The sequence below is a fragment of the Centrocercus urophasianus genome, unplaced genomic scaffold (assembly GCF_019232065.1).
Source record: "Centrocercus urophasianus isolate 14NV4802_14NV808 unplaced genomic scaffold, USGS_Curo_1.0 seq_10, whole genome shotgun sequence".
NCBI lineage: Eukaryota > Metazoa > Chordata > Aves > Galliformes > Phasianidae > Centrocercus > Centrocercus urophasianus.
The window spans coordinates 15,592,101-15,608,730 of NW_024884142.1; the positions used below are offsets into that span (position 1 = coordinate 15,592,101).

General features: G+C 38.5%; 1 protein-coding gene across 1 annotated transcript in view; it reads right to left on the reverse strand.

Moving 5' to 3' along the window:
- CSMD1 (CUB and Sushi multiple domains 1) overlaps positions 1 to 16,630 on the reverse strand; it is a 988,742-nt gene that overhangs the window by 916,146 nt on the left and 55,966 nt on the right. The gene's annotated exons all lie outside the window — the stretch shown is intronic.

Below are 16,630 nucleotides of genomic sequence, written 5' to 3' on the forward strand. Positions count from 1 at the left end.
AAGAAGAAAACAGAAACACAACTCACTTAAACAGTGGTACGTATAGATTTATTTTCTTCTGGATTTGTGCTACTAAACAAACAACAACTAGGATCACTGATTTTTAAGGAATTCTTGCAGATTTATTTGTAATTGACATGCTTTCAGTATACCTTCAATTGTACACATCTGTGCTATTTAATGAAGAAGCTGCTTTCTCTTGTTCCATTACAGCTGGCTAATTACAATCCAGACTTCGTGCACCTAACTTTCCTCCTCAGCCAGCCGGGAGGTCTCACCCTCTCAAATGCCTTAAATTAATCACGCGTGTTTCTGAAGACATACATTTTTCAGTTACACTCAGCAACAAAATCGATGATACACAAGCTGACAGTGCTTTTTAGAACAAACCTGCTCGGAAGCAGGACTGCACGTTCTTTTCCTTCCCTTTGTGAGTAGTGGCTTTGTTCCAAAGACACAGCGCAGAGCCAGCGCTACCGCTACCGAGGAGGTATTTGCAAAATGGCTGACGCCCTGATCCAACGCCTGGCGCTCCGACCTTCACATTTTGCCCAAAGCACCGCACCCGTTTGCCGGTGCTCCCAGTAGCTAGGTGGAACGCGGCTACCGCAGAGCCAGAACCGCGGCCCCGAGCGGGAGCGCCCTTCGCTTCTCGCCGAGCGCCACCTGCCGGCCGCGGCGGAGCGAGCAGCCACGCCGTAGCGGGGAGGCACGGGCCGCGACCGTTCCCATAGATGTGGAAAACGCCATCCGGGCGGTAGCCTCGTCTTCTAAATCCCCGTCTCCTAAATCGATCAAACCTTGTGCCAGAGAAGAGGAGGTTCTGCTCGAGCTCACACCACCAAGCACTCGGCTCCCCAGCAGGCTTCCCTACTGGTACTTGGCGTCTGTCAGCTCTGATTAAGGACTTTGTGATAATGATAACAGATGAGCTACGGAAATGCCACCCAGAGATGTTAAAATATTTCCTATGTGGCTTCACTAAACAGAAGATGAACGAGGCAGGAAGGTAAAAGGACAGAGTAAATTCTGTCTGTCCCAGTCTGACAGCAATTGAGGAGTTACAGGTAGCTTTGGGGAGTCCTGCGGGTAGGCAGCAGCAAGGGGCTCACTGGGCACCTGGCAAGGTGCTTTCAGAAGAAGCACTTCTACATCACCCATGACTGAGGTGCGGATCTGTACTCCTACAAAACAACAGAATCAATGCTAGGTCTGATGCTTTTTAATATCTTGATCAGTGACATCAACAGTGGAGTCCAGTGCACCCTCAGCAAGTCAGCTGATAACAAGAAGTTGTGGAGTGTGGCCAACATGCCCTAGGGATGGCATACCATCTAGAGAGACCTAGACTAGCTTCAGCAGTGGGTCCAGGTGAACTGCATTGAGGTTCATCTCAATTCAACAAATTCAACACATTCAGGTGCAAGGTCTTGCATCTAGGTTGTGGTAACAACTACTACCAATACAAGCTGGGGAATGAAAGAACAGAGCGCACCCTTGCTGAAAAGGACTCGAGGATGCTGGTGGATGGTCAATTGGACATGATCCAGCAATGTGCCCTCACAGTTCAGAAAGCCAAATGTATTGTGGGCTGCACCAAAAGAAGCATGGCCAGAAGGGCAAGGGAGGTGATCCTGCCACTCTGCTCTGCACTGGTGAGGCCTCACCTGGAGTAATGCATCCAGATCTGGAATCCTCAGTACAGGAGAGATGAGAACCTGTGGAATTCATCCAGAGGAGGGTCACAGAAATGATCAAGTGGATTGAACGCCTTCCCTGTGAGAACAGGCTGAGAGAGCTGGGGCTGTTCAGCCTGGAGAAGAGAAGGCTCCATGGAGACCTGAGAGTGGCCTTTCAGTATCTAAAGGGAGGCTATCAGAAAGAAGAGGACGACATACCAGAGAAATCTTCAGAAAACAATGACCAGAAGGCTTGAAAATTACCACTGTAATAGGCAAAACAATCAGTTGACCAAATGTAGCATACAATTTCACATTATGTATTGCTGCCAAATTCCCTGTACCCCTTTAAGTTGGAAAACTGCAAAAAAACTGGAGTAATAAAATACATTCTTCTGAAAAATACAAAGAATGACAGGCTATCTGAAAAAATCACACCTCTTAAAATGACTTTTCAGCAGACTATTTCTAAAAAGTATTCTGAGTTGTTTCTCACTATTGGTAAAAAATGTTCAAAATAACCTACAAAATGTTCAAAAACATCATTTGTTGATAGAAACATGTTAGAATAGGCAGAATATATCTATACAAAACAAAAAATATTTTAAAAATTTAAAAAATATGGTGATAGTACATAGGCCAAAATACGCACAATGAAAACTATCTTTGTTGAAGTTACGAACAACATTAATACATGAAGTAATTATGGTGATGGTATAAACACTCAAGATCCAAAAATAAAGAATGTGACTAACAGATATATTTGACATGAAAAAGTGAGCATTCTTGTACAAGTACCATTCTTGGCTCAAAGTAGTATTCCATTTCTACAACAAAACCTTTTATATTACTGAAGAACTATCCCATTTCAACTGAAGATGTTAAACCACATAAGAATTGTGGTTTATCATGTAACAAATAAAACCAGGTTAAGACATTTTCATCAATGACTAAATATTAAATCTTTGATTGTGAGTTGAACCTTGATGGCATTTGATAAAGAAAAGTTCCCACGAAAAATATCATCACAATAAAAACTGAAAATTTTGGGATGCTGAAAGATAAGCACCAGAATTCTGCTGATCCTTCATAAAATACAACTGCACATCATAATACAGTAATGCAAAAGTAGTGCAAGTGCACCACAGGAAAGGCAGATTTTGTAAGGCATTTGAATGAAAGATGGAGTTAACAAACAGCAAATAAAAGTGCATTCTGTATGGAAAAAAAAAAAATCAAAGGAATGATTTATTTATTTATTTATTTATTTATTTATTTATTTTGTCTTTATTCTGCACTCAAATTCTCTCTAATACTTAGTTTTAATGCAGGTCATAGTAGGAGAAAAACAAAGCAACAACAACAGTGAAAAATCCATCAGTCCCTTTCTTCAGCCTTGAAATTCATTATTTACCAGTCTTGGTTGAACTGAAAGTCTACCTCCCTTCAAAAATCATAATCAATTGGTAGTTTCTTCAGGTGACCTGGGGGGCAAGAAGAACTCCTAAATTCTTATTCATATTGTTCACATAGGAAACCTAGAGGTTACCAAAGGGAAAAAGATGGAAGGAAAGGAATGGGAGATCTAAGACAAGGAAAACATTTTTGGATGAATAATTTCATAGCCAAACTAATTGTACTAGATATTTCTGTATGAATCAAAAAAGAATACTGGATATCAAGGACCAATATACTCATGACCAAGAACAGTGACAAGAATGATTCCATATTTAGAGTTAGATACAGTTGCCTTAAAAGAAGTCATAGTGCTCAGTATTACATAATAAGTTATCTAGTTTTCATATTACTCTATCGTGCTTACTCTAATGTAAAAATTGTATGATTTATTTGTCATTAGTAAATTTATCTTTGAGAGAGTCAGTCTCAGATCAATCTCAAACAGTGCAGTAGTCCACTAGAAGCCAGACTGTAGTCTAGCATGGAGAAGTGTTGTTCTTCCATCACCCTGCTGTAGAGACAGAAAGCCATCTTCTGTGTAGAGATGAAGAAGCTTTTGCAGATTGTCTGTGTGCACTGTGGTTTGGTTCCTACGCATCCATAGCTCATTTCTCACAATCTTTCTCAGAGGTGGACACATTATGTTGCCACATCGTGCTGTTGACAGTTAGGGTATGTGCCACGCAGCAAGAAGGCAGAGTGCAGGCTGCATTATCACTGCAGCAGATCTTTTACAGAAAAGCTGTTTGTGGGGAGAAGCCTCCATGAGGATCCTGACTAAGACATTGTGAGTTTTCTTAATGTAGCTCTGCAACAGCTTCTCCAATATCCCTATACTATATGTCCAGAATCTAAACATTAGAAAGCACATTCATTGACGGATTCTACCATTCCCATCTGAAGTGGAAAGTAAGTGAAAGAGAGCCAAATTCATGTAGAGATGGCAATTACATTTGGTTTCTGAATAAAATATCAGGGAGGAGAGGGATACTCATTTTGTTTCTTAAGCAAAACCTGGTGCATGCTAAAATCATATCCTGAGCAAGTCAGTTTGCTTGAATTGTCTTTGCACACATTTCCTACACAACATCTGCTTCTAAAACATATACAGTGCTACAGCCTGGGATGGAATCTACAGGTTTACCACCTGGCTAAGTAAAGGTTATCCCTCTTTTAGATAATCCAGCACTTGAAAGATGCCCTCCACCCCCAACTATCTGATTTATTCCTCCATTACAGATCATTCAGAACTCTCTGTACTGTGATGTGACTACCTCCGCGTGCTGCAGCTTCTCATACTTCACAGCTGCCTTTGAATGTCATCCGTTAATTTCTCCCCTCATCCTCTGCAGAACTCTTCCTACTGCTGTTAATCAGGCCATTTTGTTTTCTAATTTTAAATCAGTTACAAAACCTTCTCTCTCCACCCCCAGTGCATATGGGCAGGTTTACTTTACTGCAGAGCTCTCAGATACCAAAGTTAGAGCATTATTTATTACTAACATTGTCTAATATCTCCACCACTACCTACACTGTGTAATTTATCAAGGAAAGAAAACAAACCAGCGCTTTCCCTCCTCCACTAGTTGAAACTGTTTAAAAGAAATCCAAATGTTTCCTGAAGGTGTAAAGGAATTCCATGATTGAACTCATAAAGAAACTCACGTATCCAGTGCAGCTGGAACAATCTGTGCACTTGCAAGGGGTACTCTGGATGACAAGGAACCCCTAAGATTAGATATCTCCCAGTTCTTAATGAGCTACTGTGGGCACTGGTTCCAGTACTAACTGTTAAAATATATATATCTTTTTCTGGTGCTTTCCAAGTAACAGTGTGAAACATTTTCTTAAAGGTACAAGTTTGCAGACATTGTTTTGAAAATCTTCTAATCTTGTAGCTGACAGAGGCTGTCATTGTCCCCTTCTAAATGACAGCCTCATATCTATACCATTCAGGAACAGTATGGAAGACACTGTATGGGAGACTTGGATTTCATGTACCTTTCTTCCTGACAGCATTAACATTTTTTTCCCCCCTTCAATCCTCTTTAAGTGCTTCAAACGAGTTTTCATCCTAAAATTTTACCACTAGTTCAGCGAATTAAATGTCCACCTAAATCACTACATTTGCCTTGCACTATTCCTATCACCAGAATACAAGAAGAAAAAAAAAAAATTGTATTGCTCTCTAGAAGATACAATTTCCAAAGGATACACTAAAGTGAGAGATGAACTTTTGTCCTGGGCCAAACAACTGTTCATAAATAATTCAAGCAAAGAATAGAACCTCTATTTGCTCGATCAGGAATTCCCTGACTTTGTCATGTACTAAAAGGCTGAAGAATCATATTCATGCCTTATGTGGTAGGACACTTGTTTAAATAGATAAGACCGTAATGGGCCCTTCAAAATATCAAAGCACTATGGGTTTGGTAGATTTTCAGGCATATGATTAGCCCTTTAACTGCCTTTTTCAGAGTCCCATTTTAAGTATCTACAGTTTTTGAGGGTCAAATTGGTATTTCTTCAACACGTTTAACAAGAAAGGTGTTCAAAAAGTTTAATTTTAGCCTAGTCTATTCCCACCAAAGAAATATTTATGATACACAGAAAACAATCTGCCCTTTTATTACGCTCAGTCTCCAACACTGGTCATTTCTCATTCAATCAATGACCTTGATAAGAAGATGGGTAGACTAGATTTGAGCAGTGCTGTAGCATTATGATTTCATAGCATGTAAGGTATTTCAACATAAGAAAGTATTTGATGGGTGGTCATCAAACCAGTCACATCTTTCTGAAAAGAAAGAAACCACGTAACTGGGTTTCTACCAATCTACTAAATCACTGGATCAATCTGAATTGAGAGGTACACAAGGCTATCAAACACAGTGCAAAGTACCTCAACTTTGTATATAGTATGCATTGGTATAAGCAGCTCTATTGAAGTAACATCATATAGCATAAAAGGGTCAACTGGAAGAGCATCTAGTACATGGGAAGAACATTTATCCTGCCCATTTCCAATCCACATGGATGATACGAATTTATATCTTAACATCTATTGTACTACACTCTGAATTTTGTGACACTGATATTCAAATCTATTATCTCCAGATACAAATAGGTACGTGGAAGACCAAAGGTATCAGCTGTCTCTAAAAACTTCACACAGTTAAGCACAGAGCTTTCACTGTAGCAAAAGAAAAGTGGGAGTTCAAGCTAATGGAGATAATGCTCAACAGAGCCTGGAGACAAAGAAAAATTTGCTGAGATATTTACCACACAAACCAACACTAATTCTACTAAAAAGATAAAAATGAATCCCATTTTCCTATTTTATGGAGCATATATTATAAAATGTTATAAGATATAAATGAACAGCCACTGGAAACAATAAAATATAGAAAAAAAAATGCAGTGGGTAGGAAATTCCTGCCCACTTAATCTATAAATAGCACTTGAATGTTTAGGGTGCTATGCTGCAACAGCTACAGTCTCTTTCTTTTTTCTACTTCGGTTTCAGAAATGCAGGCTAATAGAATATGTGTTCTTCTAAAACTGCTTTAGAGACAACTCAGGCATGTAACAAAAATAGCATTCAGCAGCAATTTAATCCAAATTGCTCTTAGGAAAATACTACTAATTGCCCCTTTTGCACACTACTGATTTAACATCTTCAAAAATATATCTTTGCTTTGGTTCATTCATCTTCTCCTTCTCACAATTAGCAGTTGCATATAGCATGCAGATATATTCTTTTTTTCAGGCCTTCCTATTTTACTTCCAATATCTAAAAAAAAGGAGATTTCGTATCTTTCTGGTCCTCAGGAAGAAGGGATGTAAAGGCACTCAGAGAAGATCCAACAGAATCTTAAATGTAAATCAAAATGCAGCTTATTCATCCATAAGATTCATTCAGCTTTTTCAATATCCATTCCAACTAGACAATTTCTTCTTTTCCATTAATTTAGAAAAATCTTGCTTTCTAGTCTGAGCTGAATAGATTTTTCTTTTAGATATGTAGCTTGCCAGCGCAATAATATGCTAATACTCATTTTTATTTCAAGAGCAAGCGTTTCTCTCTGGAAAAGATGATTATTATGTTTAGAATGGGTTGCTCTGCCCTCTAAAGCTAATGAGAACCATTGCCCTCCAGCTGTACTTTGAACAGTAACCCATACATGTGTAGCAAAGCCATTGTTCCACTGTTAATCAAGCACAATGTTTATATTTTAACCTTAAACACATCAAATAGCATACCACGCACATATCAAATACTTTTCCAGAAGATACTATCCTTATGTGTTTTCATCAAAATAACTGTTTCCTTCTCTTTATATATGTATATATATATTTATGTGCTGGTCAAAACAAGCTGGTCAAAATGTGATGAAATTTCTGATTTATCTTTTGCAGAACATTCTGTTAAAGAGGAAAAAATGAGGGTTTGCATCCTTTTAAACAAGTAGTGTAGCATACACTGTAAATGCTCATCATGTTAGTATGCAAAATGCATGTACCTAAACAAAGTAAATAATACATACTAATGATGGCACAGGTTCAAAAGAAATTTGAAATTCAAAGACATAAGAGGCTCCTTGGTGTGTTTAGCCCAGAGCAGAGGAGCTGAGGGGAGGCCTTATGGCAGCTGCAGCTCCTCATAGGGAGTGGAGGGTGCTCTCTGTGACAGCGACAGGGCCCGAGGGAACGGCATGGAGCTGTGTTAGAGAAGGGGAAGCTGGGGGTTAGGGACAGGTCTGCACTAGAGGGCGGTGGGCATGGCCCCAAGCTGCCGGAGTTCGGGACAGTGCTCTCAGACCTGGATTTGAATTTTGGGTGGTGCTGTGTGGAGCCAGGATCTGGACTCAGTTATCTGGGTGGGTCCCTTCCAACTTGGGATATTCTGTGAGACTACGATTCTATAAACTTTCAGCTATATTAACTATCCCTTTCCTCAGCTCTGATATCAGAGTCTATTGATTCAGAATTAAAGTGGCAGTCGTAATTCTCTTTTGCAGGCTTCAGAGCTTGAGCAGAGGACACAGTTAAATTATTTTCTTCTCTCCCCATAAGCATAACAGAAGTGTTTACTTTTACAGCTCTGCCTCCTTTGTGCTACACAAGTGATTATAACTACCAACATGTATCCTCCACTCCCTGACATGAAGACTAATGGGGTGGGAATGGTTTAAAGCAATGTTCGCTAACACTTTTTGCAGCAGAATTACAGAAGAACATCACCAGCAGGTCAATATGTTTTCCAAAAAAGGAAGCTTTGAGAGTATACACAACAGAAATGCAGGATATATTGATTGCCCCTGAATCATATTAACACTCCCAGCTCTCCTCTGTCCAAAATCTCTGTTCAAGCACAATTAAGCCTTAAATTAGCCAACTAATGATAAACAAATGATGATGGACACTTGAAAAAAGAGATAAGTGAGATAAAAAAAATGAACCTTAGTCAAATTCTAACATTGCCATATTGGATGTTCCTTTCCACATCTTTTGTGCATATTTAGTCTTTTCTCCCTCAATATAGCCAATGCTGATATAGGCAGTGAGTTGCCAAAGGATGAAAATCAGCAACATAAGGCAAGCTAGAAAATGTGATTTCTAGGAAAAGCTTTCTGGAAAAGCTCATAATAAGTCACATAATGAGAAGGATAGTAAGTTTACAAATGCCTTGTCAGGCAAAAGGGGCTGTTCTGAGCTATTATAGAGAAGAGAGAGGTAGAAAAAAAAGGGATGAAAACTAAAATGAAGCTTGTATCAAAACTGTTTAGACATAGATAAAGATTGAACTCAAAAGTGAGAAGAAACATGGATGGACACTCAGGCTTCCTAAAGAAGGAAATTGAACTGATGGAATAGCAGCAGGTGGTGATGATTTTTCCTGCTGTCTTGTATCCATTGATTAAAGCACATTTGTCTTTCCTATGGGAATTTGCGGAGTCTGAACTGTATAAAGGAAATTAAAAAGTAGTTGCATTTGCAAGCATTAAAACTAATTGGCTGCAAACTTGATGTTTTTCATCCACAGTAGTCATAAGGTTTAAATACACTTAGGTGCTCTGTTAAAAAAAAAAACTCCTCTTATCAATCATGTTCTTCCAGATCAGCTGGTGCAGCATCTCAGTTGAAAATGATACTGCTCTGGGTTATGCTAAATTTATGTTGCATGTATTGTAAGCCTTGCATGATGAAATCCCCTGGAGGTATTTGGATATAAAGTGTATAAATACCCTTGGCCCCTTGGCAAGGACTGAGAGCTGCTACAGGGGAGATGGGCATTGGCCACAGGAAAAAGTCACACATAAAATAAGCACATTTAGTGCCACAATAGGGAACCTGTTACTTATAAAGCCTGGTAAGAATTACTTTCATAAGAAGAGGTTTCAAGGACAAGAAACATTTTCGTCCTTTTCAAGGGCCTAGGATCTCAAAGAGAGATGGTTCTCAGGAAAAATACTATTGAAGGTACACTATTTACTTAATAAAAAAATACAGGAGTGTCCACATATGAAATGCATATGAGACTTTTTCTGTTCATATGTAATGATTTTAACATTTAGGCACTTTGTTCCCTGATAGCAAATGCACATGAAGGCCTGTCTTACAAGGCAAAGAGATCCTTTCTTTTACAGTACTCACTCATCTCTTTTCAGACACAGCCGGAGGGGAAGTGAGGTTGCTATGGGTCCCAATCCTGTTTCAAGGTCTATTTCTGTGTTTTATGCAATGACTGTCTAATGTAAGCTTCATAAGGGATGAGGGCAGGAAGGATGAGATCCAGCATTCAGTGTGCATGCTAACCATCAAGCTACACAATCTTGCCTCTCTTTTTTCCTCTGAAAACATCCCAGAAGATGAGAAATCTGAGTTTGAACCACTTCAGGCTGTAGATGAAACTGGCTCTTACATCCTTCACTCTTTAACTGGCAAAGATATTGCACAGAAGCTTATGGGCTAGGTGTGCTTCATTTTATAAGAAAGCAGTAGTTAAAAGCATAGTTGGCTTTGAACAGTCTTGTGACTGTGCAGTGAAGTTCCTCGTGTTCTTAAATGGAACCCTCTACATGCATTTTCTGGGTCTCAAACAGTGTCCCTACCACCCTGCTGAATCTACTGGGCACTTCTGCAGCTGTGTTGAAGTCCTGAAAGACTTTAAAGCAGGAGGAATCAGTAGCTTTTCATGACAGTGAAGGATAGGTACTGGCTGAACAGTGGGTTTCATGTTTTCAGTTCTGAACTTAGCTGCCAACATTTTATTTTATTCTATCAGTTTCAGAAGACTAAAAAATTTTTGCAAACACACTGAATTACAATTTACACAAAGCAGTCACTGTTGTTGGAAGATAAAGAAAAAGATCAGGAGCAACAAGAATTTGAGTACGACTTAAAAATTGCTATTAAATACCAAGTTCAAGTTATTCATGTGATCAAACAGCTTGAAGATGGGTGTTTAGTATCGTCTAATGTACCTCATGAACTCCGTAAACTTGAGGAATTACACTCTTAGCTTTTTTTTTTTTAATATATGCATGAGACCTACAGCTTCCTTTTGATTTGTTCAAAGGCAACCCACATAGCAGGTAATTTTAGGCCATTTCAAGCCACTTACTAAAGATGATAAGGCTGGTTGTTGGAGTTTTTCTTCTCTTTTTCTTTTCCTTAATTAATTACCTCAAAAATCTTTTATAATGGATAAATAGAATGAAATAAATGTCTAACATACAGTGTCTTCCAACAGGCTACCCATAATTAAAAATAGTAATTAGATGATGCTGATGCACTTAAATCACAGTTTCATTTTGTTTTTCAATTAGCGGACTCTTAGAGATATTCATTGTCAGCAATAAAAAGATAAAAATACCCCGTAGATCTGAAATGATACTATAATAGGAGACTGAACGCCAGATTTTGAAGATACATGGTACACAAAGACTCAGATACCTGGCATGTTTTCAGAAGTGCCTAGATGCATAACTGCTGTAGTTTCCTGGAAACAGGTCTTGTCGAAAATTCTTTGATGAGATGACAGGCTTAGCTGGTAAAAGTAACAGCGTAGATGTAATAAACACTTGCAAAGCTTAGCACTACATGACACTCAAGAGTAAAATACTTGCACTATTTGATATCAGTAAAGCATGTGTCTAATGGACACAGAGCCAGCTAACTGACACGTCCCGAAGAGTCACAGACAAGATGGGCTCAGCAGTCAGCAGGGGCACTGTGAAAACAACGCTGCAGGGTCAGAGCTACAGAGCTGGGGAGGGGCAGCTCTCCTTGCTCAGGGGTGCTGTGATCCCCTCCTCCAGTGACTGCTGGGGAAAAAATGAGTTACAGGATTCCTTCCCTCTGAAGATTGTGAAGGCAACTCTGGTACCAAGGGGCTCATGTCCACCCTGAGCACAAGCAGGAGCAAATCTGATATGGGGATAGCCCCAGCGTGCTCAGGTAAAAGCCCCCCTAAGCTTAACAGTACACATAATAAAACATGGGCAAAGTGGTAAACGGTGACAAGGCAACCAGCCCTTTTGGCTGTATTGCAAGCACTGACCCTTTCATGCATAATATCTGAATAAAGCCTAAGTCACACACCCAGCTAGGCAGACAGATAGAATAGCAGATACTGACCTGGCCACTTGCCACCCTGGAGAGGATGAGTTCTTGGGTGCAGCATTGGAGTTGACACTTTTCTGGAACTATCACTTTTGCTGGCCTCTCTCTTGGGCAGTTAACAGGCCTCACAGCAGCAATGCCACAGCCCATCACTCCTCAGGATGACCAGGACCACCGACCACAGTGGAAAGACCCTTGGCAGGGAGTGCTGCTATGGGGCCCAGTCCAGCCCAGTGCAGGCCAAATTCAGGCAGGGCCCTGCTCCACTGCATGTTCTGCCAAGTAGGACTGAATATAAACTTTGTATTCTCATCTCCATGACTGAGCAATAATTCTATCTTAATTTTACAGACAGAATGATGAGAAACTTGTTTTAAAAGCCTGCAATCTGGAAAGGAATTAGGAAAGGCATCTTAAATCCCAGTGCTATAACCCAAAAACCACAGCTCTTTTTATCACCATATGCATGATGAGATAGTTGACTGCCTTCAGAAATATTCAAGGTCACATTTACTGACATTTGTATTTATTCTGACTTCTTTTTTTTTTTTAAATTAATGAATCAAGCCATTCCCCCCACAACAGGCGTATTTTACTCTGTGCTCTCTAAATGAAAGTGAATTTAATTGTTCAAGGCCCCCAGTGATGGGCAAGCCACTGCTGCTGAACCCATACCCCAAGCAGCAGTGCCACATGGAGCCCTGCCATCTGCTCTGCCATGAAAGCAGACCCAAAGCAAGAAGGCATCATGAAATGGCTTTCATACTCTATTTTCACCTCTCTTGCCTACCATTCTAATGTTGTGATATCTTCAGATGAAACTAAAGGGCTGAAAACCTCTCTGGGTATGAAACACAATGCCGCTGTCAGCTGAAACACAAGGAGGGAGATGACATGTATCTAACATATGCTCTGTGTGATACCAGAGGCTAAACTGCTGTTTCAAACCACTGGAGGTTCTTCCTAGGGACATGGCTTTGCCTGTGTCTTAAGCACAATAATTCTGCCACAGGATAGTATATATTACTATCTGAAGAGACATCACTAGCAGTAAGATGTTATTTTTACTTACACACTGTTCTTTGTAAGTCAAGTCTTATTTTTCTTCATCTGTCTCACTACCTGGCTGCCAGAAAAAAGCCAATGGCAAGTAAAATTCTAATGTTACATTCAGACATTTATTAAATACATTATTATCAAAAATGCATGATATGAACCTTATAAGCAACAAAGAAATTCAATTTACGGATAAGATACAGCTTTCCTGTGGAGACTTTATCTTCTGCATTTGTAGTAATATATCACACTTAGACCAGCAAATGATAATGACAAATTGAGATCATATATAATGTGAGTCCATAGACATTACAAGTACATAAAGCAATAGCAGCAAATGTGTGTGAATCCATAAAGATGAGAAGAATACATGATTATGCAATAAAATGGAAAGGTATGGACCAATAGAATTAAAATATAACGGAGGGAAAGTATTGCATATTCTTTTCAGAAGTAATCAGGTACAGAGTGTAAGTTTATACATAATGCTTTTGAATAAAAAGTTCAAACGTTGCTGCTTTTCATGGAATCTTATTATATTTCCTTTGTCAAATTTTGCTGGAAATTAAATTATTTAAGAAACTCTTGCTAATTAATACCATGTTTCCAATTATTTTCAGAAGTGCGTTATTTGCTATTCATAAATTATTTATCTCCTCTTAAGAAGACAGATCAATTCTGTTAAGAAAAAATAGCAGTCACAAACCATTTAAAGCGGGCAGCAAATTACTGAAGTAAAAAATTTTGTAGGAACAAGTACAAAAAAATTCTACCTCAATCTGCACATAAATACTTAGAGCAGCCAACACAAATATGAAGGGGAATGCTTTGCCATTTATTTGTAAACCGAAGAGAGCCAACACTCTTATGGTGCAATCCATGGTGGTTCTATTAAAAATTTCCAGGAATTTTGCCAATTACATCAGTAGTTCAATGATTTCACCCCTGAAATCTCATTTTTATTAATATGACTTAGCTACAGATAGTAATGTTTCTTTTTTCTTTAAGGCAGATTCTCAGCGTCTTTCACTATCAGTTGATGCCTTCACACTCTGTGTGGCTATTCATGATGTCAAATGCCATCAAACAGAGCTGCAAATGAAAGGTTATGAACAGAAGTACTTATGATTTTCCTATAATCTCTGCCATATTTTTAAGGGATAATCACTATGTCATAAGGTCATTCAAAAAGAGGTAATTGAAGAAAATGCCTCTCCTTGGCTTGGTTTCCTCAAGGAAAGAAGCTTCTGCAATCATTCTGCTAAAATCTATCCATCCTTCTCTACCCAGTAATTTTTTGGCTTATTGCATAATTTTAAGCAAATTCAACTAGGTAAGAGAGGAATCAAAGATATTAAGCCCCAGCAAGTTTCATTCAAACAGGTAAAGAAAGAGTAAGATTGCATTAATTCCTCCACTTACTCTGCACTCGCTCCTTATGAGATGTCAAGGAATACATACAAGTGACTATAGTTGAAGCATAAATCCAGACAAAGCCAATTGTCATTAATATTGATTCTCATTGAAACTGCTCATATTTATTAGCTGAGCTTCTGTGAACTAGGTAGATAGATCTGTTCTAAATGTTTTAGGCTCTAACGTATTTCCTTTCAATCTATATTGTTATGAATACTGTACTCATTTCAAAAAGAAAATTAGAAAGTCTCCTGTCTAGATATTGTACTCCAGCACTATTAAAATGTATTTCTCAGGACAGGCATATTCAGAGTTTCAAGGAAGTTAGCTGTTTTTAAAAAACCTGAGAGTTCTGTTTATTTTTACTGAAAGTAAAAGCATTTGTTTTCATAACTTTCTTATTGAACACTTTCGTTAAGAAATGTTGCTAGATCTTAAAATATACTTAGCTAAAAACTTTCAAAAGTCAATATTTCCGTAGCGCTTCTTTCAGACCTTGCAGACATCAGGTCAGTTTGGGGTGGATTCCAGCAGGCTGGGGAGCTACAACTCTCTGATCTCTTGAACACTGAGTTCCTTTCTTGTCAAACCCTCATGTCTATGGATAAAACCAAAGGTATTAAAAGGAAAAGTGACACTGGATCAATTTGGAGAAAACAAATAAATCAATCCAGTATTTCTCTGACTGGAAAGCACAGCCCTGCCGAACAGTAGGCAACAGACCATTGATTTCCTCACTTAGCTGTGAACATATGAAAACAGAAGAACAACCATGCAGGGTCAGACCAAGAGCCCATCCAGATAGTATCCTTTCTCCTGTTTGTGGCTGTAAGTAGATGCCTATGGAAAAGTGAGAAGGGAGCATTCTGCTTTGTTCTCTGTTTTTTACCACTTTACCTCATAGTTTCTAGTTTTTCATTTGCTTTCTTAACAAATGCTGCATGCAAAACTGATGTTTTTTTCAAGTTTACATAATCCTAAGATTTTGTTTCAGAATACAAATTATTAGCTAAAAGATCATCATCTCCTAAGTTGTTTGCCTTGTTTTTTTCCCCAGTATGCATCACTCTGTGTTTATCTGCACTGAGAGATATTTTTCCAGGTTTTATCTTCCATATGACTCTGCTTTCTTTTTCTTCTTCTTTTTTTTTTTTTTTCTTAAGAACTCAGTATCATCCCAGAGCTCAGGAATGCATGAAGACAAATTCTTCAATATAAATAATCATAAAATAAAACTTTTGAATGTTACCTCAGTGGAATTTCTCACTGGCTCAACATGCTGTCAAAATCCCACTGATGAACCACTCCTTTCCATGCTGCTACTCCTTGCTACTGTTGCTAGCTGCAGTATCACCTTAGACCAGGATGCCATTTCTTCCAGAACGCAACCCACAGCTGTTTAACTATCACCGTGCTTTTCCCACTAGGCACCAAATCACTTATACAATCATTTTATTTTGTTCTAAGTTGCTATCACCCATTGACTTCATCTCTCTATAGGTTTGTTAAGAGCTTTTATTAAAATACACTTCTGTTACTTTCCTTCATAACCTTAATGATTTAATATCATATTATCTCTTCCTAATGGACTAAACCAGGTTGTGGTGCCCTCATCTCTCATGATTTCCATTCTTTGAGCAATAACTAGAAGGAAATCATTCTAGAAACTACTTGGGTTTTATTAATGATTCATCATGCAGTCTTCATCTCCCACAAATTGTTTCATCTACTGCTACACCTTGGATCTCATTCACAGAGGCCTTTTCATCAATGATTAGTTATTTCTTCCCAGAAACCAAAAAAACCCTCAAAAGCTTGATAATGTCTACACTTCATTAACCAGAGTAAAGACTTTGATCGTAGTAAATTGTTCATTCAAGACAAACTGGACAAATATTGCTGTTCTACAGTTGTAGAGAAAGAATATCACACCTCATCATAAAGCACACATCAGTTTAATCAATACAGTCAAAAATGTTGCATTGGCATTGTTGCACTGCAAATGAGTTTATTGAGTTTATTTCTGTTTATTAAGAAATGTCAGCAGAAAACTCCTTCATCTCAGATCCACCTTCTAACATCTCTAGTTGCAAGACCCGTCCTAAAAATCCATGAGTTATCTATACTTACTGTTTATAATCTCCACAATAAAGAAGTGTAGACACAGAATATGCATGCTCTCCATTATAAATATTATATGACTCCTATTCACAAATGTACATTTTCAGCACTGAAAACAATATCTGGGCAATTATCTTTATGCAAAAATGAACTACTTTTGTGTCAGAATTTTAACAACAATTAAGTAAAAAATTGATACATATGCAGATGTGTAAATGAATATACATGTGTCTACTGTATTTTAGTAAATTGCTGGCATGTGTTACTGTGTG